Consider the following 24,537-nt stretch of genomic DNA (forward strand, 5'->3'; position numbering starts at 1 on the left):
ACCATTAAAGAGATTATAATAATTGGTTAAGGTTCTATTCATATGATTTGGGTTAAGATTGAGATTGGGACTTTCCTATCATAATGCATATTTGGTTGGAATTTTTTTTTAAAATTCTTTTAATGATATAAACATTGAGCTTTTCTTCTTTTAGTTTATAATGGTGGGCTGGGTTTTGTTTATTTTTTAAGTGATTCGGATATGGGCTTCATCCCAGGTAATATTTAATTCAAATCAAAATGATTTAAACCCATTACTGCAGCCCATTAAGCTCAATAGCCCACTAAGAGGTTTATTTGATCCAAAACCAAATCATATTGAACTAAACCAAATCAAATCAATTTTTTAAACCAAAACTGATTGGACCAAATCCGTTTGGACTAAACTGAACTAGGTCGACTCATGACTTGACCCATCGACCCGAATTTTTAACCCAAGTCAGCTGGCGACCCATTGAAATTCAGCTTCCATGGTCGAATTTTCAGCGTTGACCGGAATATTCTAGAGGATTCTGTTTTGTTAAAAAAAAAAAAACTTTTGTATAAATTGAAATAGAAATTAGTCTATAAATCTATTTTTTTATTTATATTTATTTTTGTTTCTATTTATTGAAACAATTTATAAATCTATTTGTTTTGATTTATATCTATTTTTGTTTCTGTTTATTGAAACAGTTTTCTGTTTCTGTTCTGGAATAGTATTCTGTTTCTTTTTCTATTATGTAACAGTTTTTTGTTTTTTTTTTTTATGTCACAGAAAAATATAATTTTCTTAAAACATGTGTTTCTATTTATTTTGTGTTCTATTTATGATAATGTATGTTTTCTATTTCTGTTTATGAAAACAAGGATATTTATGTGATGGAACTTTAAGTAATAAGAAAATACATATTAGGGACATAAACTTAACATTTTAGTGATGAAATCTTTATATAACAGAATCATTAAATAACCATTTTTTCTGTGATTTTGTATTTCTTTTAAATCTGATTTTGATTTTGTCTTACCCTATGTTTTCTATTTTTGGGAGAACGTTAAGATAATATATTGATCATTCTAGTTGTACTAAACTTTGAAATAATTAAATTAAAAGTTTAATAATGTCATAAATGATTAGATGTTAGAATTTTAAGGATAAAACTCAGAAAACTAGTGATTCGATTGCCGCAAAAGGGGATTAATCATGAAAATTCAAAGTGATCGAACTAAAAATAAATGTATCAAAATATCATTAAATAAATGACATCATAAAATTCTATTTTAAGGCATTAATGACCTTCACATGACTGAGAAGAGTGGGAGTATTTAAAGGTACACATTTCTCTCAATTGTGTTGAATTTAACTATTAACCTTAAATATAAATGAAATTTTATTCCATAATTATTACAATTAGTTTAGGGTGTTAGGTCATGTAATTAGGTTGAACGAGAGTATTCAAAAGTACACGTTTCATCGTAGTTGTGATGGTCATAATCGTTAACCCTAAACATAATTGTGATAACATCAAATCAAAGATAAAACTATAGGACATTATGATAAGTTATTTGTCTAATAGTTGGGTGAATGGGAGTGTCCAAAGGCACACATCTCTGCTTGACTGTTTAGATAGATTTCTAGTTCTATTTAGTACTATTTGTGATTCTGTTATAAACAGAAACAAGTTTATTATGTACACTTCAATTTATACCATATTTGAAATCAAATTCTTGTAATTTCTGATTTTGTTAATGATTGTTTATTATTTCTATTTTAGTTCCATTAGTTTATAAGACTATTTATGAAAGAAATAAGTATAAATTGATGTATATATGCAATGTTAAGAACTCTTTATGTTGAATGCATGCTAAGTGAAAGTATATCACCATTGAAGTTTAAATAAGTATAGGACATTAATAATCATGCAATTTGGTTGAATGAGAGTATCCAAAGGTACATATTTTTCTTGATTGTATGGATTATATACTTTAGCTCTAGACATTGTTACGAGATACATTCAATATAAATTAAAATAATATAGGGATTTAGAGTATTAATGATCATGCAGTTGGGTTGAATGAAAGTATCCAAATATACATATTTTTCTTAATTGTGTGGATTGTATTGTTGGCTCTATACATAAAAGTATAATAGATTCAATTTAAATGAAAATTTTAGGGTCTTATGATGATCATTATATGATAGTCAAAGATGGAATGAGAATATCCAAAGGTATACATTCTTAAACACCATAGAAATGTGAATGAGAAATTTTTTTATAGTCTAGGGATCTTAATACATCTAAAGGTGTGATGGTCAAATGGGACTCTATTTGCAAACCAAGGCAAGGAGGTTTAGGTATCATGCGCTTGAGGGACGTGAATAAATCTCTCCTTTGCAAGCAGGTATGGTACGTCAAACACTTTACCTCTTCCCTTAGCAACATTGTGAAGGCGAGATTTCTGATAAAAAAATGGTACAACCAAGAAAGGATTCAAAACCTCCTCGGTTTGGCTAGGCCTTAGAAGAATGTGGAGCTTCATTTCTTCAAAAGAAAGGTGGATTGTGGGCAATGGTGAGTCCATAAACTATTGGAGAGATAGATGGGTTGGCCTAGATACTATCCAAGAGATGGCAGACTTGGACGAGGCATTGTTCTCATCCTCCAACATGAAGGTAGCCAATTTCATTAGCAATAATGAATGGGTCTTCCCTGAAGTTTTCTCTTCATTCCTTTTGGACGTTTTTGCTGCTGCTTCTACAATCAATATTCCAAAGTAAGGAACTTCAGACAAATTCATTTGGACCCTATCAACTTTAGGGGATTTTTGTACGTCTTTGGCCTGGAATGAAATTCGGCACAGGAATCCAAAGGTCCCTTGGCATAACTTGGTTTGGATGAAAGGCCTCTCTCCTCGACAATCATCTCTTGGGTGGAGATGGTGTCATGAGAAACTGCCCACCGATGACGTCCTATCCAAAAAAGGCATCCCGCTAGTCTCTAGGTGTTCCGTTTGTGAATCTACCTCTGAAACCATGACTCACCTATTTTTAGAGTGCAGTGTTTCACGGCATATCTGGAATAGTTTCCTATCATGCTTTGACCTAGTTTGGAAGAGTTTTTCTTCCATCTCTGAGCTGATATTTTGGTGGAAGAGAAAGAGAAGAACTCTCTCAGTTAAAGACCGAGTGACTGGCCTAATCATCGTTGCCGATGTTATTTAGCAAGGAAGAAATAGTAGGAGACATGGTGAAATGGGTTCTAATGCCTCCTTGCTGTTCAGAAGAGTCCTAAGGGTGATCAAAGAGGCAAATCTCAATGTGAAAGGAATTGTTCAATCAGTCTTTGACCCTCTTTGCTACAAGAAGTTAGGGCTGGATCCATCACCAAGAGACATTTCTTCCACCCTTACAATCAATTGGTGCAAGTCCCCTTGCTCATAGACAAAGTTAAATATTGATGGCAGCTCTATGGGAAATCTAGGAAGAATGGGAGCGAGAGGTGTGAAATGAGACTCTCAGGAAAATGTGACTTTCTCCTTCAAATTATACTTGGGCATCCACACCAATTACTATGTCAAATTTAGGAGCTTGCTTGAAGGAATTCACCATGCTATGAATCAGGAGGTATCTTGTCTATGGATAGTCTGACTTAGTGGCTGTTGTAACTGTAATCCATGGAAGATCCATTCCATGGTTTTCCCTTCAAGATTGGTTGTCCCTTCAACATTACCTCAATTCAATTCCTTGGAAAATCAACCACTGTTACAGGGAAACCAACCCTATCGTTGACTATCTTGCTAAGTCCACTGCCAAAACTGGAACTTTTGGAACTATAGTGACCTTCCCTTCTCACATCCTTGAGGAAATCAGAAATGATGTTCTTTCCATTCCAAGATTTAGATTTTTTAGATAGCTTCAAAGGACCCTACTAATGGCATTGCCGAAGGTGGGTCCCTCTTTAGCTAAGGCTTCTCCCGATGTACTCTATTTTTTATTTTTCACATTAAGACAAATTCTGAATTCTAGCAAAAAAAAAAAAAAAGAATGATTAGGTTGATCTATATTTAAAATCCTAGAAATCAAGATAGAATGTGAGTACCTAAATATATGTCTTTCTTGATCATTTTGATGCTTTAAAATTCTCTCAAGATGACATATAGGTGTCTTTCAACACCTGTAAAATGAACCACTAGCATGTTACTATCCTGATCCCGAAAGATAGATTGTATTGATGCAATAGGTTGCTTTATTACTGTTAAAAAACTTAAAGCATAATATTATGGCAAACATATGCTATTTGCTTTTCTTTAAGAGGAGTTCTATCACTATGTTCCCTATAATAAATCATTCATTGCTTAGATTATATTAAATTTATTTTCTTAAAAATTTAGATCATTTAAGATCTACCATAATATAAACGAAAGTGAAACCTCGATCAAATCCTAAGAATGTGTGTCCAAAAGGAATTGAGACTGAAGCAAAATGAAAAATGAATAATTCTCTACACATTAGAATATAGAAAATTACACCTAGAAAGATAGTAAATTCTCCACAAAGACATTACATCTGACAATAGAAGTGATACTTTCAGAAAGACTATTAGATAATGATTGGTTTGAAAAGAAGGGTAATAATGTAAATCCTTACATGTTTTCAAACCAATGTTAACTGATCTCATGTGATGATTGAAAGATTTACTAGGGTATTATTGTTAGTCTTTCATGTAGGGATACCTCATGATATTGAATCTAAAAGGAATATGTGAGTAGAATCTAGTTGAATTTAAAAGAATGTAGAGTAAAGTCTAGTGAAAACTTGATAGATGTTAGAGTTCGAGCAATCGATACTCGTAGACTCATTATTGATAATGGATTCCAAGTAGACCTTATGAATACTCTATATGTTCTAAACTTATTTTCTATAACTATATTTGACTCTGAAAAGTACAACTTTAATTTTGTGAATAAAGTTGTTAATGTTTATAAAGATAATAATCTAGTTTATACTAAATATTTATATGATGGTCTTTATAAATTATCTGGGATTATATTTTTCTTTTAGAAACTTTCTTCTTACTTTGTATATAAGTGTTGGATTAAAACTTAAATCCAACAATGTTGATTCTCTCCCTTATGTCATAAACGCTTAGGTCATATATCTAGATCTAGAAAAAAGAGATTAGTAAAGGAAAGAATATTATCAAGTCTTGACTTTACTGATTTCACTATTTACTTAGATTATATTAAAGATAAGCAATCTAAGTAAAATATAGTAACTGCCATAAAGATTATTGTATTTGTCTGATTCTTTAAGGTGAGTGATATAACTTTCAAATACATAATTCTTAGTACACTTAGCATTACAGAAGATACTATCGTACCCTTATGAAATTGGTATATAGCATGATAGACAAATGTTTTATTGTTTAAATTTCATTTTATGAAATTTATCCTTAAAATCATGAATTATTACTTTATGGGTAATTATTAGTAGTCAAATGATTGTATCTTTGAAACCACTCGTAGTACCAGAATTGTGTAAATATGAACTGTGAGATTGTTAGAGGATAATAACATTAGTGGGAGTGGGAAACTATGTAATGTGGTGTTTAAGAAATATCAGATTTTCCTACTGATGTTTGTATATCGTGATAGTATTATTCCACAGGTGACTATTAAAAATAATTTTGTGAACAAACGATGAAAGATGTAACACTCTATGATATAGTTATCACAGGGAATACTATGAATGTTCTTCAACCGAAATTTATGTTGGAACTTTAAAAGTTAAGATGTCTGTTATTCCGGATGGTTGTATAGTATATTTCTACGAATTAGAGTTCGATATTAGAGTCGAGAATGACATAATTTTCACATGTCATTAATGATGATAATTTTCTTAAAAGTGGGTAGGTAGATGTCATGAAAGATGAGATGAAATCAGTTAGTGACAATGAAGTCTGGGAACTCATTCAAACTACCTAAGAGCTTTAAGGCGATTGGTTGTAAATGCATTTAAAACTAATCGTGACTCAAAAGATAATATTTAAAGATATAAAGTCAGGCTAGTTGTAAAGATTTCACTCAAAAAAGAAAGAAGACATTGATTACCATAAAACCTTCTCTCTTGTTTTTAAGAAGGATTCTCTTAGGATCATTTTAGCGTTGGTGGCTTATTATGACCTGGAGCTTCATCAAATGGATGTGAAAAGTATATTCTTGAATAAAGACTTCAATGAGGAAATCTATAAAAACCAGTATAAAGAATTTAATGAATAAGGAAGATTTAGTGTGTATATATAAGAAATTCATATACAAAGTTAAACAAGCTTCCTGATAGTGGTATATAACATATTTTACCACATTTTGATTTATTTTCTTCAGATTTGTTGAGAACATCTTTATAGATGTATATATCTGAAACTCAGTGGGAGTATGTTTATATTTCTGATTTTGTATATGAATAATCTTATTTAGATGAGCAATATGAAATTGTTTCTCTCAAGAACTTCTAATGAAAGATATGGGTTAGTCACTTTTGTTACCGGCTTAAAGATATATTATCATAAATCTTACCAATTATCTGGGCTATCACAGGAAATATAGATTGATAATATTTTAGAGGGATACAATATATAGATTTATTGACCAAGTGTTGCATTTATAATCTAATGTGATAAAATTGATTTAAGGTAGTGCCCATAGAATATTCAGAATGTATGTAATATTTTTTGCACTCGTTATGGCATTAGTTCCATATTAGGCAACTATGTGATTGAAAGTAATAAGATACCTTCAGGGAATTAAGAATTGCATGTTTACTTGTAGAGAATCTGGTAATTTGGAAGTGATCAGATATAAGGACTCTGATTATGTATGATGCCTCAATATAGAAAGCCTATATCTAGACATGAGTTTCTACTTAATGATGAGACAATTTCTTTGAAGTTTAAGAAACATTATTGACTATCTGTTTCTATTTTGAAAGTGGAGTTCATGGCATGCTTTGAGGCCACATCTATAGCAATATTGTCATTATCTCAGGACTTCGGGTTGTCAACTCCATTTGAAGTTGTTGAGAATATATTGAGACAATATTACAGCTGTGAATTACTCCAAGAATGATAAGCATTTTTGCAAAGCGAAATCTGTTGGAGTTTAAAATGGTTTTATAAATATAATTCAGAAACAAGAGAGAACTTTCCTTTTTCTTTTAATTTGATCTTATATCTAGGTTGAGAGTACATGTTTGGACCTTAGACAAGTGATTTGAGTCATCGGATCGTCTCCAAACAAGTTCCCTAAGCCGGAGGAAAGTCAGAAATGATATTGAAAAAATTTTGTTTAAAGATTGGGGGCTATTTTTACCCCACCTGTCTTCTGGTTTTAGTCGACCTGAGTTCACAGAACTCAAATTCTAAGCTTTGGAGTAACCGATAGGCTGAAACTGGTGGGCTATGTAGCTCACCGATCTTTTGATTTTAGCCCACTTTAGTTTTCAAAATTCAGTTTTCAGGTTCTAAAGTAACTGGCGGGCTAGAAAGCCCATCGATCTTTGGCTCTAGCTCACCTGTCTTTCCAGAATTCCCAGAATTGGCCTAAATTTGATGGGTAACCCGCATTTATGATTCTAAACCCAATTTTAGTGTTCAAACATGACGATTTTGATCCCAAAATAGTGAAATGATAAACTATTATATTTATGATAGGTTACACTCAATATACACATACCCACATATCGGATCTTTTTTCGTATCGGGTACAAGCACCATATACATATACAAGTAAGTGGGGAGTGGACTTTGATTTAACTTCAGAATGTTATACATCATTTAATATAAGTTAGTCTAGCCATGTCATCATGTCACTTGTGTGTAGACTAGACATCACATATGCCATATCACACATTTGAATGCGCATTTACATAATATGCTATGCTTTGTGTTATGATGGAATATTCATTATGTCTTGGTGTATGTGATGGAAGAATTTCATTTGGACATGATATGCATGCTAGATCTAGATGTCATAGTCGACTTGGAAACTAGTGCATGGTGGCTCGTGGTATGGGATGCGATGCCATTGTGTAATCGTACTATGCTCATGTAGAGGCATGTGGCTAGGATGTGATTTACCCTTATGCTACGACCCTTTACTACAGGGGTTTATGTGTTGGGGGATCATTAGGTGGAAGCATCGGGTTACGATTGTCAAACTCCTACAGTGGTTAGAATTATGCACGGCTGATCATTAGGACAGTCGGTAACCCTGATGATATATTCAGAGGGCCGATCGTATTGCTTTTATTTCAGGTGGAGTCACCTATTTACTTTCTGTCATTGAAATTTGCTAGGAGTTAGGTTGTATTTTAAATTATGGTATCAACGGTGGGCTTTCTCCGACAACCTTATGGGCGTACCACGGGATGGGGTTCATGGCTCGTACCTGGGGCATACGCGCACTGTGGTTGTGAGTAGCACAAAATCTATGACCTAGTAATGTTATTAGGCTAATAGGGTTAAAATGAATTGCATATAGGCGCATTTGTATTGTGACTGTTTGTATGGTTTTCCTTAAGTGGTCTTCCTTTCCACTTACTAGGCTAGTGAGCTCATCCCACGTGCACAATTCTTTTTAGGTGATTTTACAGGTTACTCGCCTAGTGATGAGGAGTCGGGTCCCACTGAGGAGTTTCCATCTGAGGACTGGTGGGTCCCTGATGAGTTCGAGCACGGTGCCTATTGCACGTGCAAGGATTGTGCTACATGGTAGCTATAACTCCTGAGTGATTCTTTTTTATTCTTTTGATGTACTGCCTTTTGTTACTTGATGCTTAAATTGTTATGTTTTTGTATATATATCATACCTTCGAGACCAATTATATGTAACTTTTATAACTCAATTTGGGTATCAAGTATTTGAAAAACAATTACAGGTATTATTATAAACAAGTCTTCCGCTGAAAAATACAAGTCTTATCTTAGATTAGTAGATGTATGATGTATTGCAGTTACTGCCTTATTGATCCTAACAGGTTTGTGAGTTAATCGGTGTTAACTCGGTCACCGGCTCAGCTTTGTGCGAGCAGGGTGTGACATATTCTTACCAAATAGAGTTTCTATCCAACTATAGATTCCTATCTCTATATATAGGACCCTTGTACATTAGTTCCAAGCTAATGAAAGATAAATCAGACTTTCATTCTTAATATGGTTTCAAGATCCATTTAAACTCCACCGAGCCCCTCCCCCATTACTACGCTTTCTCCCTATTTTTTGTATGGCCTCCAACGTGATCCACACACCCGTTCGCTCTCCCCTACCTCATGTGACCTTCTCAAGCTCCTATGGCCAATCCAGAATCTACACCTCCTACATCTCCCATGGCCGATCCAACCCATAACCCAACTACCCCTCTTCCCACCACCCACTCTAGAGTGCATCATTTCATCTCTCTCAAACCCACCCTGAAGAATTATGTGTATTGGTAGACTCAAATCGTGCCTTACCTTACTGGCTAATGCTTATTTGACTATATTACTGGCCACCTACGTTGCCCTCAAGATCCCACCAAAGCCAAGTCATGGCGTCAATAAGACGCCTCTATCATGAGTCTCCTTATTGCTTCTCTCTCTATGGAGGCCCTTATATATCACTAGCAGTTGGATGGATCGCGAGCAAGGAGATCTGGGATGCTTTTTATTATGCATTCAACTCTCCTTCCACCACAAGGATTATGTCCCTCAATGTCTCCCTTCAAAATCTGGTTCATAAACTAGATGAGGCTATAACCTAATTCCTACATCAAGCCAAGTCTCTGTTAGTTGAACTAGCCGTAATTGGGAAACCCCTCCACCAGAAGACTTCAACATTCATATCTTTATGGTTCCCTGCACTAACTATCATGCCCTTGCCTCCATCATGGTGGCGCAAAAGGAAAATTTCTCTTACAATGACATGCATGGACTTCTCATAAGCCACGAGAATCTTATCAATTCTCATCGTCCTATTGTTGATCCAGCCATTGATGCCTCAGCCAATCTCACTCAACAAGGTGGTGGCCCATCACACTCTTCTAATGGTGGTCGCGATAAAGGCTCCTCGAGGGGACTTGTTGTGGCCGTGTAAGTGGTTTTGGCAACTCTAATACTGTTTGCTCATAACCCCTACACAATATATGGACGAATCAATCATCGGGCTAAACAAAGCCAAGAACGCTGCCAAGTGAAGGTGAGAGACATGTGCACCATGCTTGAACACTGGTTGTCCTTAAGGGATCTGCAATAGCTCTTACATCTTGCAAGGAAACTGGTCTTATAAGTTTGTGAAGCATAAGGAGTTGAAGAAAGATGGCATCATCAGGATGTCTTGACACCCTTATTCCTCTTCCTTTCTTTTCTCCACCATTGTTTTTTCTTCTTAGTTTGTTCTACCGCCATAGCCAATATCCTGTCCAATCATCCTCTTGGTCACCATTTTAACTTAAAAGTTTTTCCTTATTTTAAATCTTTACTGCTAAATTACATTACTGAGATAAAAAAAAATTTCTAGTAAAGTTGAGTTTTATTCTTGATTTTTTTAAATTTTTTTTGCTAAAAGGTTAGATTATATTAATAGCAAAAAAAAGAAAACTAAAGTACAAAAGTAGGAACCGAGTCTCCACCTTCGGCATTGCCATTAGCAGAGACTCACACCTGCTATCTCACACAGTTTGAAAATCTAAAGCAAGGTCGCCCCTCAATGTCAACTTGCAACTCTGAGGCAATGTGCGGGGAAAGCTGCACATCGTTACTGTCAATCCCAGACTTTGTTGCTTCCTTAGCCAAAAAATCCGCCACTGGATTAGCTTATTTAAAACAATGGGAGATCTTCCACCTAATATTATTCAGAAAATCTAATAGATGAGACCACTCCTAAAGAACAGACCAAGGGATTAGTCTGTTGTGCAAAATGAAAAATGCAGCAGAGGAGTCTGACTCAATCCAGTGGCATCTAATATTCATTTCACGAGTGAGCTTCAGCCCCTTAATGATACTCCGGACCTCCACCAAAAAATTTGAAGAAATACCCAAGTAGAACTGGAAACAGAGACGTTTTCTACCATCATGTTCTCTGAAAATTCCTCCACCCCCTGCTGGACTCGGGTTCCCAAGCGAGCATCCATCCACATTGAGCTTGAGCCATGTAGGGAAAGGCTTACACCAGTGAACCTCCAAGGGTGAGCAGTCTACCCTAGATGAAAGGGTAATATTGAGCTTACAACAAATGGTCAAATATGATGTTGTTTTGGGGATTACTTTCATCTGAGAACAGATGAAGTTGATTTCCCCCCTGATGGCGCAAAGGATCTCAGGCTGGCTTCGAGAGCTCCCCTCAAAGTGCCTTTGGTTACGTTCAAACAAAAACGAACCAATAGTCACAAAAAGACTGATCTCCCAAACTAGTTTTAAACGCCATCCTTTCCCCTTAATTCTCCACCAGTCCAGAAGCTCAAGTGCTGAACTACTACTGCCCCAGGTCATGTTAAAAAAATTTGAGACAGCATTCCAAATCCCTATAGAGAAAGGGCATTCAAAGAAAAGGTGGGGAAAGGATTCGGAAGACGAACCACAGAGGTCACACCTGGATGGGAATTGGATCCCTTTAGTCTTAATCATGTCATCTGTAGGCATTTTCTCGTGGCCTCAACACCAGCCCAATAGAGAGTCTTGGAGGGAGCAGTTTTGTAATACCCTACTTCTTAAACCTGATCTGATTATACGGTTGACCCGGTTTAACTATGCAGGACCTGAACCGGAGAGAGTTAGAGTGGGCTCCTTATGGACTATGATGGCAAGGGTGACCTTAAACACCGGCTGGCCCGACAAGTCCGAGCCAGTGCCAGAAGAGACGGGAGTGCCCAAGCCGTGTACATGCACCTACCATAAGGCCATGTACGGATAAAGCAGGTATTGTAGCCGTATATTAAGGTATATAAGTATACTACATGGTATGCCAGGGGTGGGGTTCGCGCCGAGGCCCGAACTCTGTCAAAATCCTAAGTTTTGGCCCTCAGGTGGGCGGACAGGTGGGCGCACCCACCCACCTGAGTGGCCCATCCATGTGAACTATTTAGTTATTTAAGAAGTATATATATATATATAGCATTTATGATTTTCTTTTCTTTTCATTTATGACACTCGTACGTTGGTGAGGATAGTAAAGAGGAGAGAGAAAGGAAAGAAAAGAAGAAGAGAAGAGAAGGAAGAGGAAGAAGAGAAGTATTTCAGTGGTGCCGAAGCTTGATCTTCCCATTCCGGCGCCGGAAGAGTGATCTTCAACTCTAGATCTACATTTAGAGGTAAGCAAAGTTGGGTTCCTTGAACATTCACTATACCCAAGCATAAACCCTTGATTCAAGTAGGGTTTCTTGAGATCTTGTAAATCCCCTTTGAAATGATGAATCTAAGGTTTAATAGATGATTTATGTGTTGATCTTGAAGGATTTGAAGAAGTATTGATAAGGTTGGAGAAGCATTGTGGGTTTGAAGTGATTTTGAAGGTTTGAAGGTGTTCTTGAGCAAAGAAGGTAAGATGGTAAGATCTAGGTTAGAACCATCATATGAGACATTGAAAGTGTGAAGAATGGGTTGGGAAAAGCCCCATTTGAATCCCCAAAGAATGGAGGAAGTTGGGAAGAAACAGCAGTTTTCCCGCCAAGATTGGTGGGTAGGACCGGTGGGCCATCTGGCCCGCCTGTGAGCACCCGCCTGAGAGGGCAGGGCCTTCGGGCACAACTGACGGGCCAAACCGACGGGCTAACCAGCGGGCCACCCTGCCCGCCGATCTTAGCAGGGCCCCCTGGCCCAATCGGTGGGCCAACCGATGGGCCAACCTACCCGCCGGTCCAAACCGGTGGGCCAGACCGGTGGGCCAGACAGCCCACCTGTCTGACCCACTTGAGAGGCCCCGATGGTGATTCTTACGTCCGATTGGACCCAAATCGGACGTGCGACCTTCTTTCAACGTTCTAAACACGATTTTGTCATCGGATCTCATTAATTTTGATCCTAAAATGGTGAAGTACTAACCCCACTCAATCATGTTAGGTTCACCAAATCTTACGCTTCTCGCACCGGATCTCACCCGTACCGAACGGGAATCCTTGTACACTACAGGTAAGTGGGGAGAGGATGTTTGGCCTTGTTTCAAGGCATTGTTTGGCATTTATTTACTTGTATCTAGTCTAGTTATGCCATCATGAATATACTATGTAGATTAGTCATCCTCACATTATTATGCATGTGTGCTATGTTTACTTTCTAAATGCTAAGTGATGAGATGCTTATGTGATTGAATGTTGACATTATTGTGCATGATGCATTGATAGACTAGATACCGTAGTCGGCTTGGAAATGAGTGCATTGGTGGCCCGTGGTATGGGACGCGAAGGCACTATGCAATCGTACTATTGTCATATAGGAGCATGCGGTTTAGGATTTCACCTTCCCGTGCTACGACCCTTCCCAACAGGGGTTGAGGTGTTGGGTTACCATTTGGGGGGAAGCAGTGGTCGTGGTTGTCGGGTCACTGTGGCTGTTAGACATAACGCCCGGCGGGTCAATAGGACAGTCGACAACCCGGTGGTACATTCAAGAGGGTCAATCGTACTGCTTTTAAATTGTTGGAGTCAGCACCTTTAATTTCAGTCATTTACATTTCTGTTGAGAGCCGGTGGACGACATTGTTTTTACTTTTCTGAGTACTCACGGTGGGCCTTCTCCGAAAGCCCTATGGGCGTATCACGGGATGGAGTTCGTGGCTCGTACCCGGAGTATACGCGCACTGTGGCTGTAGTAGCACTAAACCAAAGACTTAGTAATGTTGCTTAGGTGGATGTGATTTAAAATGTATGGCATGGCATGTACTGCATATGATTGTGTTTTGATGTGTGGACTGCTGTGTGGTCCATCTTACCACTTGCTGAGCTAGTGAGCTCATCCCACGTGTGCACCCCTTTTTAGATGATTTTATAAGTCATACATCTGAAGAGCACGGGGTGGGTCCCATAGTTGAGTTTCCTGAAGAGGACTGGTGGGCCCCTGAGGAGTTAGAGCACGGCACTGGCTGCTCGTGCGAGAGTTGTGCTGCGGGACCGCCGATCTGATGCCAAGCTGAGCTCCACTTTTGAGGCTGAGTTGGGCTCTACCATGTGATGCCGAGCTGGGCTCAACCCTTGATGCCGAGCTGAGCTCTAGCCTTTGATACTGAGCCGAGCTGTGTACTCTGATTATTTTGATGGTTTCCTTTATGTACTTGATATGTAAATTGTACTTTTATTGTATAAATATCATGCCTTCGGGCCCACATGTATATAACTATTGTATCACAATTCGGGTATCAAGTATTATGGGATTATTCACAGGTAAAACTTAGTCTTCCGCTGATCTGATGAGCTTTTATTAGTTGTGTGTATGCTGTGGTGGAATACAGTATCAGATGATCCTGACAGGTTTGGGTTAACCGGTGTTAACCCTGTCACTGGCCCGATTCAGTGCGAATGGGGTGTGACAAGTTTATTCCACTCAGTCCCCACCCAGGAGATAGGAGGGCATCGAGATCTAAGACCTCCCTCCCAGGTGGTCTTGACAGAGAAGAGACCCATTGGATCCAGACTCCAAGTCTTTCATGTCATGAGAGGGAAATTTTATGGTCTTGATAATTGTAAAAAAAATCCTTAAGCAGATCAGAGTGAACCTGAGGTAGCACCCATTGGCCATTCTCAATAAAGTCAAAAACTGTGTGATTGAGGTTAGCAAACACCTCCTCCTGCAATCCAGAGGCTTCCAATATAGAATTATTACCCCACCAGTTGTCTCTCCAAAAGTCAATGTTGCGACCATCGCCCACAAACCACCCTTCATTCTCAACCACAAAGTTCCACATTTTCCTCACCCCAGGCCAGATAGAGGATCTTACATGACCCTTTTTATTGCACCAGATTCAGAGATAAATCTTGCTTCGATGAGTCTACTCAGCTAAGAATCTTCATGCTTTATTTTCCAGGCAAATTTAGCAAGCATTGCCTTGTTCACATCCCGTAGTCTTCTCAAGCCAAGCCCCCCTCCTTCTTAGGCTTACAAATCTGGTCCCATCTGATTGTGATGGATTTGGAATAATCAATCTCGCACCGTCCAGATGAAATTCCTCATCCATTTTTCTAAACATTTGATCAAAGTAGATGGCCACTAGTACGCAAAGAAACTATGCAACGGCATCCCTAAAATTACAGATTTAACTAGCTCGACCCGGCCAACCATAGATAGTAGCCTTCCTTTCCATCCTGAAGCTTGGCTTTAATTCTGTCCATCCCCGGAAGAAGGTGGTCCCTTTTCACCCGGCCATGGAAAATTTCTACTCCCAAATATTTGGTGGGGAAATTATAAGTAGGGATGGATAGTTCCTCTGCCAACCACTGCTTTCTGGAAGAGGGGATCTTTCCCAAAAATAATTTTCTCTTCTCTAAATTAAAGAGCTGACTAGAGCAGCTTTGGTATGAAGTCAAAAAAAATTTTAAATTTTTAACTTACCTTTTGGAGGCATTTGAGAAGATGAAAGCGTCATCCACAAATAGAAGATGGGTCGGGACTTCAACACCACAAGGCCCAGAGATGGGTTTGATGAGCCCTTCGGCTGACAACTTCCTTAGGCCATGGCACAATATGTCTTCAACAATGATGAAAAGAATAGGAGATATGGGATCACCCTGCCTTGAACCTCTCCTACTTCAAAAAATCCCACCGACCCCTCATTAAGGAGAACAAAAATTCTGGCTGAATTTAGAATGGTGTGGATCCAACCAATTATGGTCTCAGAGAATCCAAACCCGCTTAGAACTTTGAACAAAAAATCCCAAGAAAGGGTGTCAAATGCCTTTGAAATGTCAACTTTTAATCCAAGGCCACCGCCTAGAGCAGAATTTTCCATAAGGTTAGCAACCTCCGAGGCTAACCCAATGTTTGGATAACTTTTCCCTTCTGAAATGCTCCTTGCTTAGGGGAGATAATTTTTGGGAGAAAATCAGAGATTCGAGAGGCTAAAATCTTAGACAAAATTTTACAGAAAAAAATTCTCTATGCATAATGGTCGGAATTTTTTTAAAGATCTCGCCCCCCTCTATCTTTGGAATTACAAGCAAAAAATTGTTATTAATTCCTTTAGGGAGAATACCTGAGGAGAAGAAACCTTTCACAACTATGCCCACATCAGGGCCAATTACCTCCCAACAAGTCCTAAAAAATGCTCCCGAGTACCCATCTGGACCAGGAGAGCTTTCGGGGTCTAGGTTCCAAACCGCCCTTCTAATCTCGTCATCCGCAGGAATAGAGTCTAGAATCTGGCAATTTGAGTCCTGGATAATTCTAGGGATACAATCAAGTAGGTGGGGGTTGGCGTCCAGATCAACCCGCCTATGAAAATTCTCATAGAAGTCAAAAATAAATCTGCCCAACTCCTCTTGGTCGGTAATCACCTCACCATTTTCCCTGATAATGCTTCTGATTGAATTCTTTGATCTTTTCATCTTGGTCATAACATGGAAAAACCGCGAGCATCTATCTCCGTCTCTCAACCATTTGATTCTGAATTTCTGGGCACTCAAGTTCTCCTGATTTTTGGAAGCAATCAAGAGTCTTGTCCTGGAAGCAGCCTCTAAATCTAAGAGCTGCTCAGAAAATCCCTCCTCCTCAATGCGACACTGAACCTTATCAAGTTCGGCCTTCGATTTTACCACCTCGTGATCAAGGTTTGGAAAACCCTCTCGCGACCAAGATTTTATGACACACTTAAGCCATTTTAACTTTTGAGCTAGGATAAAAGGGTATGACCCAGATATATGACCTCGCCAAGACTCTCTGACCATATCAACAAAACCAGAGTGTTCCATCCAAAAATTATTAATTCTAAAAGGACAGTTCAAAGGTTTGTCGAACTTACTCGAGCAAACAAGAATGGGGGAGTGATTAGATGAAACACTGAGGGCGAACCTGTTGTGAGTAATCATCGAAAGCCTCTAACCATTCTTCATTCACAAGAGTCCTATCGTCTTGATTTTTTTTAATTAATTACTGTTATATGCTTAATATGCCATGTGGTGATTCAATAAGGTGACAATGAACTTCATCACTTGCTGGTGCAAGAAATTATTGTCCTTTTGTTTTGCATATTCTGAAGCTGATGGATTACCAACGTAGAACATGGGCTCAGCCCACTTTAATACTGGGCTACACCCCACACTAATCTCAGGCTTGACCTAGGGATTTATAAGGTGTGGTGGACTCCCCCAATGGGCCCACTTCCATTATGTGCCTCTTGATCTAACCAAGAAGAGTTGAGCAGGCATAGCACTTTTTTTTTTTTTTTTTGAATGAGTTTATCTTCTTCCTCATTAATTACGAAGCTAAACCTTCATGTAGAGCCTATGGACTTCATATTCTGCTGATATGTTGTGTTTCGGTGACCCATATTTTATTATTTTTATTTAATTTAATTTATTTTTTTCTCTTTCCATGGTAAAATAGATGTGGTGAAGCCATGCCATGAGCTGTTAGCATAGAAGGAGGCAGGGAGAGAAGGAATGCTTTCTGTTTTTATTTTTAGAAAATTTTTTTGAGTCATTTATGAGCGCAGTTGGGAGTGGGGCTATATCTTGCGTAACCTACGCTCCCACATGACTTCCCCAAGACCATCTTTGAGCTTGTTGGTAGGGATGTAAACGGATGGAATACAGATCGAATTCAAGTCAGATGTGTTTGGATTTGGATACTTTCTGCTTAAATATGGATATCGGATTTTTAACTATCCGTTTACTCTCTGACTTATGTAATTCGCACCTTCCTCCCCCAATGAATATAATTTACTCTTAATCCATCTTTCTAAGCTATTTTAACTTTTTCCTCATTCTCTGGAACTTGGATAAACATCAAGAACACTCAAAATCATTAATTGATTATATAATCGGATCAGATAATTTGGATTTTAATCCAGATATCCTTTGACCAGATACGAATACCCCTAAACTAATATGAATGCGAATTTGAATTTGGATTTCAACTATCCATTTACATCCATGCTTGTTGGGCAACCATCTATAATTATGGTTTTGCTTTGGTAGGTCATGCTTTGAAGACATCTAGATCCCAAGCTAGGTTCGTTACTTTGTTGTGCCTAGGCAAAACAAAATAGTTTAAACTTTCCCACTAATTAAGAATATAGTCTATTTAGTCATATGTATCATATAGGAAATTGATTTGTTCTAAGGTTAACCCTATATTTGATCTAATTCAGATGAAAATGAGTAAAAAGTCTTTTTTTTTTTACAATTAATTAAAAGTTGAATCTCCAAGAAAGTAAAATCAATGGTATTCACTAATAGACTGGAATAATTTATTGAATACCTGGGAGTTGGGACTACTTATTATTAAAAAAACATTAAGAATTTATCACCATTATCATCATCGTCATTATTAAAAGAGAAGGGTTCCTTGATATGGTCCATGCGTTAGTGTGGATGCCAAGGTGAACAACTGGGAAAGTGTCAATAGAGGCAGGATCTTTGCCATTCATAGGGTGTGGAGGTAATTTTGCCCCCCTTCATGTCTGTCAGAAGTGCCATGCTGCGTTAATAAGGCTTATTATTATTATTATTATTATTATTATTAGCTTATTATTATTATTATTCTTATTATTATTAGGGGAAATAAAGTTGCATGATTGCGTGGCCCTCACATCCAAACATAGGTTACACGAAATTACCATCCTACCCTTTGTAAAAAAAAAAATCTCATTAGTGTTGATGCCTATGTGTGCTCTCTCATTGGCCACTGTGCTTACATGCATGGTGGAAGAAATTATTACTCCACCCCATGTGAAATAAAAAATAAAAAATAAAAATAAATTAAAATAAAAAAATCCCTTGTGTTTTGATGCTCCTTGTGCACGCTGTCACTGGCCCCCTGTATCTACTGCCCTTAATATTATTAGGAGAAATGAATGCTAGGGTCATTGTTGAGATATCTTGATCAACAGTACCTCGTTGTCAACTCAGCCGCTTTAGTGTCGATCTCCCTTGTGATTCTCAAATCAAGACTTTTGTCACTGTAGCCCATTCAACTCTGAACCAGGTCAGTTCCAAGTAGAACTAGGCCTCTCCAAATAGTGTTCTCACTCCCCTCTTTCGGGAGATGTCTTTATCTCCTTCATACTCTCTCCCAATAGTCCTGTAAAATTCGCCAAATATCCACAAGTTTGCTGTGTTCAATACTTGGAGCAAACCAAGCATGCATCTCTTAAGATGGAACCCTACCACGCATCAAGGGCAAATTTCATAATTTTTTGGCATATGCATTTGTATTTTTCTTTTAAAAGGTATTAAAGTGGCCTTTTCAACTTAAATAACTTTTAAAAATACCTATTTACTTTATTAAATTATGGTAAAACATATAACATGACATACTATGTATTGATGTACTTTGATAATTTCATGCTCCAAATGTGTGTTTGTTTGGTTAAAAAATGTGAATAAATCCTTGATTTTTCTGTTTTGATGTAAGCTATTATGTAGTACCTTTGGTTTCTTATCCGAGTTTGCAAGGGTCCTTCGCCTAGTGAAAGTTGAATGGTTCTCATTCAACCCCAGTATGACCCGATTCATACCGTTGTGGGGTAAGTATGAGCAAAAACAGGTGTAGTGCCTTTCGTTTAAAAAATATCTTTTAAAATTCGGATAAGATATTTTTATCTTGCACTTTAGGGGCTTTTTGGTCTGGAAAACGAGTATGATGTGTATTTTCACATATGTTAGTGATTTGAACATTCTCCCCCTGTTTCACGTATATATACATATATTTAACGGGCTCGCTTGTTCTTGGTTACAAACAAATTTCGTAACCATACTTTGTTGGTTTTCACTTTTGACAGAGGGACAAATGATGTAATTTCACCAAGAAAAGAAAGCTTTAATTGATTAAATGGTGAAAGATATGTGACTTTCTAATTATTATATTCAGTAAATAAAGAATATGAAAATGAGGGATTGGTCTAGCAAATAAGAAGATACAAAACTAACCTTGTTTCAATTTTAATAAACTGGCTTTTTGGAAGTGGTCCGAAACATTAAGTCCAATTACAGTACTGTCCCAATTTCAAAAAACTGAACTAATCTTGTGGGGAAGGGTTTAAAAAAAAAAAAGGTGGTTACAAAATGTGTACACACAACTATTCCCATATTTAATTTCTTAGCCTGGGTATTTTGATCATTTACCTATTTTAATTTCAAAAAGATACAAAAAATTTGTTTAAAAATCATATTTTCAGCATTCACAATATGTATTTATGTCTTAATTAGGTTCATAAGCATTAACCAAGATGAGCTAAATCTTTTAAATTAGATTAGTTAAGTGCATAACTCGTATAAATGAGATGTATGTAGCAAAATACATACTGGGTTTAGGAAGACCGACTTTAACTAGGCATTTTGGGAATGCCTGACACCTTTCTCAAACGCAATTTGACACTTACCCAGAGAATTGAAGCAGACCATTGTCATCCATTGAATTTAAATTAATGTCCAAGAAGGACCTCATTTGCAGGTCCTATACCCTAATCTAGGTGGGGACTTCTTTTCAATCCAATTCACCCTCTCGCGCACGTGATAGGGGTTCCAAAGTAGATTCCCAATCGCCCCACACAATAGTGTGCTTTCGCTTCTCTAATCCGTGTTTACAGCTGCAAGAACACACACTTATTCCAAACAAGGCATGTGAAATGCATAGTTATGGCTGCAATTGACAGAACACATGAGAAGTCTATTAGATTGAACAAACCAAATTTTCAATGAAAATGAATGGAGGTATTCAGTGTGTAAGCCCAATGGCCATGTGACCACATATGTTAATCAACTTTATTTATGGGCAAAATGTTTATTGTGAAGATTAGTTCATCCAAATGAGTCTGTATAAGAGAAAAGAATGCTACCTGATCACGTGGCCCTTGTGCCCAAATACAGAGGGCAATAAAATGATGTCACTTCTCTAAAACTCATAAAAACCACCCCCTGTTGATGCTCATGTGTGCCTCCTCCTCTCCTTAGCACCCGTATTAGCGCAGTTTCCATACAACTAGGATGCATTCATTAGAATTTTATTGTGATTGTGGTAGACTGCTCTGCATCTACCTAATAGGTGGAGCACCAATGGTCTTGGTCCATCCTGTCCTGATTTCAATCCTTCCTTCTAGTTTTAAGATCAGTCATTATATCACTTTAAATAAAGGGAAAAGGCCGGGCAGGCCGCAAGCTGTCCAAACATGTGTTTACCATCCATTAGCTTATCTGGAGCAAGCAGTTAAGGAAATATTGGTGATCAACAGAAACTTAGTAAATCATCAAGGCAAAACAAAGAAACCAATTACATACAAAAAATCAGTAATCAAACAATCTGATCAGTTAACAGAAATTCCTAATGACTGCTACAAGTACATGAATACAACAAAATCACAGCTTATGAATCATATTAGCTAGTGAGCAGTATTAATTACAGTATTACTCTCTACAAATTGCAAGGCTGTGTGCCCCCAAAGGAAAAAAATTTGCAACGCTTACTACTATACAAACAGACAAGTTAGTATAACTTTATTTGAACATTCCTGTTATGTAGTGAGCAGTGAGGGAACTATTGCAGATTTGGCACCAAGAATGTGAGCCTTGGTGTTCTGGAAGCAGTCAAACCCTGGAAGTGTAGTGATTTCTCCATTTCGAGTGACTTGAATGGGGTACCTTAGCAGATGGCCTGGAAGGTCATGGTCTAGGTCATTAGTCTCTTTAGAGTAAAGATCCCAGTACTTTTCAGCGATCTGGTTCACCTTGCGAACACATTCCAAACTCTCAGGATGGAGAAAGCCATTGTCAAGCAACCCAAGATGTTGATACCACAATGACATCCGGAAGCCATGGATCTGACCTCTTGCAGGTTGCTTGTTTGCTAGGTGATTCGGTTGATTGCTCCCATGGCGATCTCTGTGTCCCTACCACCATCCAATGATCTCTGATTGAGGTTGGCAGAACCAATTATTATGTATTCATCATCAACTATCATCATCTTTGCATCAACATAGATCATGAAGCGGCGTGCCTTCTGTGCTTTACTATAATCCGTACCATACTCTGGTTTCCCAGGAGGTATATAATCACTATTCCTCTTCATCTCCCTATTGCCAAGGCAAAAGAATGTTAAGTACTCCCTTGGGTCTGCCACAAGCCCCTTGGCATGGAGGGCCTGAGTGATATCAGTGTACATCATCTCCATTGTCCTCTTCTGCCAATCTAAAATTGGCTGGACACTATCACTCTCTGGAACACCTTCGGGCCACATAGGAACCACAATATAGGCCACAAGCCTCTCACCTGCTTCAATCTTACTCACAATCTTTAAGGAGATTTCTTTTGGAATGAGATGCAAGGCACCCACCTCTTCAACCTTGATGCCATGATTTTCCTTCCAAGAGAATGAGCTTCCTAGGAAATATTGATTTTCAATGTAGATGAAATGGTTTGCCCTTCTAATGGCATTTATATAGGCATCCTGAACACTTCGGTCGATGGTGTTGTCTTTTCCACTAACAAGTCCTGCTCTGGCAGCATCCTCTGGTATTGCAGGAAACCCAAAAGCAGCACCTCCATCGATGGACCGAAATAACTGAATATTCCATGTTTCATGGTCCTTGGGGAACATAACTGGAGATGGGGGTATAATAATGTTTCCAAGGTCATGGAGCTGAACAAGAACATTACTTCCACCTTGCTTCCACCATCTCTGTTCAAAATTATATAGGACATCCCATGCTATGGGTCCTTCTAGTCGGCAATGAATATCATGCCAGGGTTCTCTTGGACCACCTTTATAAATTGAAGAACCATTGAAGTTGGGTTGATGAAAATCATCATGGTGGACTGTGTTCAAGGTCCTGAAAAGGGAATGTGATGGTGTATCATATCTCCCATCACAAAGATCAATACTACCAACAAAACTCACAATTCTTCTCTGTTCTGATGCTCTGTTATTGGGCAACTCACTATCTACAATCAGAATCTTCTGGTGATGAGTAAACATTGTGGATACCTCAAAAGGCCTGAACCATGCTATCCCCAACATCAGGTTCACGGCGACACAAAACACAGTGAACAGCACTATCTCGAAAGTACTCTTCAGTTTCTTTATCGTGGGTTTGCATTATGGAGGTAATGTCACGCCAAACAAGCATCAGAACCCTGACACCTTCACTAGCCTTCTTCTTGAGAAGCTCCCCAAGAGTAATGTCTCCTCCAGGTTTTGGCCTGTTCACATCCCTTACTAAGGTAATCTTAGTATATACAGACCACCCGGCTATATAAATCAAATGTTTTGCATTAGTTACTGCAGAAAAAATATTCTCCCAGCATCGATGGGGTTCATAGTAATTGCCCCCTGAAAGAGGGATTTTGGGGATGAAGTTGTCTAGGATCTGAGCATCTTGGTAAAGAGTAACTCTGCATCCTTTTCTTTGTTGGAAGAATGTGGAAGGGACACCAAGGAAGTTTGGACATCTTATTCCCTTTGACCAATTGGGTTCCTTTGTAGCAGGAAAATATTGGAGCTTTACATGGATCTTTGAATGTCCATGAATAGGTTGATGATGTTCCTATATGATTTTCAACCATCTATCTATTTTTTTCCCACCAATGATATCCTCAACAGGTACATAAGCTCTTCCTAATAGTGTTGCCCCAATAGGATTATCATCTTTAACAGTGAAAATAATGTGGGAAGCCATATGCGCACAGTAAATGTGAAAACTTTCGTACCATCGAGGATTGGTATGCTCACGTTCCAGCATTCTTGTCCGGCCAACTCTAGCGTTTCCTAGATCAATTGTTGCATATAGTCTGCTAGTCCCTTTGCCTAATCCAATGTGATCCTCTATCTTCTCCACAAGCCTGATAATGAAATTTGGGCCACCTCCCAAGTGCAGCTTATCCACCTCAAAAATGGTGACATGAGTTCCATAGATCAACATTTGAGCCATCTCTGAAGTATTCCTACCCCAAAGACAATCTACCATTTGCAGTTGATCCTTAAATCTTTACTTCCAGCAGAGCAATCCAATGGAAGAGTTTAAAGAAGAAGAGATGAAACCAGTTTAGATTAAAAAGAAAGGAGAACTGATCTGGTTTTAAATCAATAAATGTGTAAGAGGAGAAGGAGATGCCTATAAGTTATTTAAAAGGATGTTTGAGGGAAAAGATATATAGTGATACAGAGGAATTTACTTGGGATTCCTTTGACAAATTCAGCTTCCCCCTCTTCTTCTTCATTTTTTATTTGAAAAAAAGAAGTTGATACGGCCAAATCGATCGCTTAGTAGGGTAAGGACACGTGTCGCCCATCGGGACACGTGTCGCCCACCAGATAGGGATTGCAAGGACTCTATCATGTAACCTGCGTGAAGAGAATGTTCCCCGCTAACCGAGGATAGGACGTCTTCGAGTG

The 24,537-nt window shown here is 38.1% G+C and overlaps 1 pseudogene; it reads right to left on the reverse strand.

The window, feature by feature from the left end:
• Positions 1-21,661: 21,661 nt before the first annotated feature.
• LOC122083336 lies at positions 21,662-24,073 on the reverse strand (annotated as a pseudogene).
• Positions 24,074-24,537: the final 464 nt, after the last annotated feature.

Source organism: Macadamia integrifolia, chromosome 7 (genome assembly GCF_013358625.1).
Source record: "Macadamia integrifolia cultivar HAES 741 chromosome 7, SCU_Mint_v3, whole genome shotgun sequence".
NCBI classification, from domain to species: domain Eukaryota; kingdom Viridiplantae; phylum Streptophyta; class Magnoliopsida; order Proteales; family Proteaceae; genus Macadamia; species Macadamia integrifolia.